This window comes from Echinops telfairi, unplaced genomic scaffold (assembly GCF_000313985.2).
Source record: "Echinops telfairi isolate 266 unplaced genomic scaffold, ASM31398v2 ScPeMD7_3533;HRSCAF=4204_0, whole genome shotgun sequence".
In the NCBI taxonomy this organism is placed as follows: Eukaryota; Metazoa; Chordata; class Mammalia; order Afrosoricida; family Tenrecidae; genus Echinops; species Echinops telfairi.
In genome coordinates this window covers 20,335,650-20,338,867 of record NW_022107431.1, presented here as the reverse complement: position 1 = coordinate 20,338,867, position 3,218 = coordinate 20,335,650, and positions in this window count along the sequence as shown.

Sequence of the window (3,218 nt, the reverse complement as noted above, 5' to 3'; positions counted from 1 at the left end):
CCCTGGCCTCAGGGCTCCCTATGCATTGGAATGGAGACCACAGCAGTTACATGTATACATCACCAAGCAAACCAAAGCGCTGCCACTGAATTGATTCCAACTGATTGCAATCCTGTAGGACAGAACAGAACTTACCCCCAGAGTCCCTCCGACTGTAAATCTCTGTGGGGCAGACAGCCTCATCTTTCTCCGACAGAGCAACTGGTGGGCTTGAACCCCCAGCCTCGCTGTTAGCAGCTCAGTGCTTACTCACTGAGCCAGGGGGCTCCTTGTATGTATAGAGACACTCATTTATCCTAGGCTCAGATGAGCAAGCTAAAAAGCATACTCATGTCTAAGACTTAAGTCTTAAATTTGTCCTGTGCGGACCCAGTTCCCCTGGGAACTGGGGGATTCCTTCAGACCCATGGGTAGAGTCTAGACTTGCAGGCATCCTCAAACTTTTCAAACGGGGCCAGTTCACTGTCCCTCAGACCCGTTGGAGGGCCTGACTATAGTTTTTTTTAACAATGAATAAATTCCTATGCACATTGCACATATCTTATTTTGAAGTAAAAAAACAAATGGAGCACAAACACCCGGTAGGCTGGATAAATGTCCTCGGTGGGCCACATGTGGCCTGCATGTGGCCGTGAGCTGTAGTTTGAGGACCCCTGGTCTAGAGCATGCTAATGAAGGGCAGCGGTCCCCTGGTGACACTGGCTCCCTGTCTAATTGTCTAGTTGAATAAGCTGAAATTTTGTGCTCCAACACCCAACGTGGGTCTAAGACAGTGGTTCTCAACCTGTGGGTCTCTACCCCTTTGGGGGTCAAATGACCCTTTCACAGGGGTTGCCTGATTCATAACAGTAGCAAAATTACAGGTATGAAGTAGCAATGAAAATAACTTTATGGTTGGGGGGGGGTGTCACCCCAACATGAGGAATTGTATCAAAGGGTCGCAGCATGAGGCAGGTTGAGAACCAAGAGCTCACCGATCCAAACCCAGTCTGTCCATGTTCAGTAATGATCTCTCGCTGGGCTGCAGAACAGACTGTTGTTTGGTTTTCTCCCTTGAGGCGGGGATTTAAACTTCACTGAAAATAAAAGACCTCAACACAAACATAGGTGATTTGGAGATGGAGGCCCTGAGCAGGCGATCTTTGGGAGGGGGCCCCATCTCTCTTTTTCCTGGCCGTACGAACCCTAATGACACTACTTTCTAGTATGAAATGGTGGCAGGTCGGTGGGAAACTGTGAATGTAAGTGCTGGTTTCTGGTCACGGCACTGTCTTGAAAAAAGCTTACCGCATGCCACGTTGTCTGAAAGTTTTGGAAAGAGGAAGTTTGTTTTGTTTTGTTTTCATTAAAAATGATTTACTATGTTTCGGGAGTCTTGGTAGTGTGATGGTCGACAAACTGCACAGTCTGCAGTTCAAAACCATCAGGAGCCCCTTGAGAGAAATAAGAGGTTTTCTACACCTGCAAAGAGATAGTGTCTAGAACCCACAGGGGCAGTCAGCCCGGTCCTATAGAGTCGCCGGGAGTTCGATCAACGCGATGGCAGTGCGTTTGGCGTGTTTGCATATCACTAACAATGGTGACACCATTTTCAGGTCAGCATTCAAACGTGGGGTGCATCTCTCTTGGCTTCTGTAATTCATTCACTTAGCAAAACGTAGGAGCACGTTGTATTCTTGAAACTCAACCCTCTCTCGGTTCTCGTGGTACTCAGATGCTTTTAAATTCCAGACCTTATATTGAAGATGCATCTTGACAAACTGAAAGAAAGGATTTTGTTTGTTTGTTTGTTTGTTTGTTTTTGGCTGCGTTCCCTTTGGGTCGGAAGGGTTGGCTGTGTAGCAGCAGCATTTGACAATCCCGGGGTTCTCAGAGAGCTCGAGGGTCTGAGGAGAGGACGGGAGCTAAGGAAACACACATCCAAAGGAGAGAGATGATGGCGGGGATGCTCTTTGTCTCCTGGGACCTTCTCCAAATCCCCTCTGGTGACTCCGCAGTGACATACAGGAAGAGAGAAAGCCAGGATTGTAGGGTCAGCCCCGTCTTGCAGACCCAAGCAAGCCTTTTGTTCTGGTACGCTTTGGCTACCCAAGCTGCCATTTAGAACATTCTCCCCTTGGGGACTCTCCTTGGCCCCAAGGGCGGCACCTCAGCCACTTCATCTGGTCACCGATCCCCTTGGGAGGAGGACAGTGACTTGTGGCAAGAGAGACAGGTCAGCACCCCCAGAGGCTGCCTCCTCTCATAAGCCAGTCCTCAGCTCCTCCCGGGCCATGTGATGGTGGGGAGAATCTGCCAACACAAACACCCAGGGGCGAGGCCAGCCCGGGGCAGGGCTGACTGGATTTCATTAGGATCCCAGGGTTGCTTGGGAGCCCGTGTGAATCAACAGAAATGCCCTGTGGAGAACCTGGTGTATTTTCACAGCATCTGTTCTGTCGTAATTAAGGCACTGAAGCTCTCTTGTGGTCAGCAGGTTCCTATCTTCACTGAAAAGATGGTGAGACAGGGAGGCCTAATGACAGGCTTGGCATTCCTGGGTTGGTCGGCAGGAAAGGAGTGGAAAATACCAAATACTGTCCTCAGCCGTGAGAAACGATGATGTCGTAGGTCATGTGGCCATTTTCTCCCAGCCTTCCCTGCTGGAGGCCTCTGCAGTTCTTCCAGAGAGCCCCCCAGGGGGTCTTTGTTCTCGGTGCACATCAGCTCTTGCGTCTTCACTCTGGCAGGTGGTGGTGTTGCTTGGAAGTTCACTTCTGCCCTAGACAGAGCACAAGCATGATTCTCTTAAAAAGGGTCACGGTGGACCCTGGGCGTTCTGATGCAACTCCAAATCCCTGCCAGCTGGACACTGTGTGTGGACCCTTGAAAAGTCAGGTCTCAGGACAGTTGAACCCCTCAGGACTAGTGGTGAGAGTGGCGGTACCGGGAGGAGGGAGGAAAGGTGGGGTAGAAAGGGGGAAGCGATTACAAAAATCTACATATAACCTCCTCCCTGGGGCATGGACAACAGAAACGTGGGTGAAGGGAGACATTGGACAGTGTAAGATATGACAAAATGATAACAATTTATAAAATATCAAGGGTTCATGAGGAAGGGGGGAGTGGAGAGAGAGGGGGGGAAATGAGGACCTGTTACCAAGGGATCAAGTAGAAAGCAAATGTTTTGAGAATGAGGAGGGCAGCAAATGTACAAATGTGCTTGACACAATGGATGG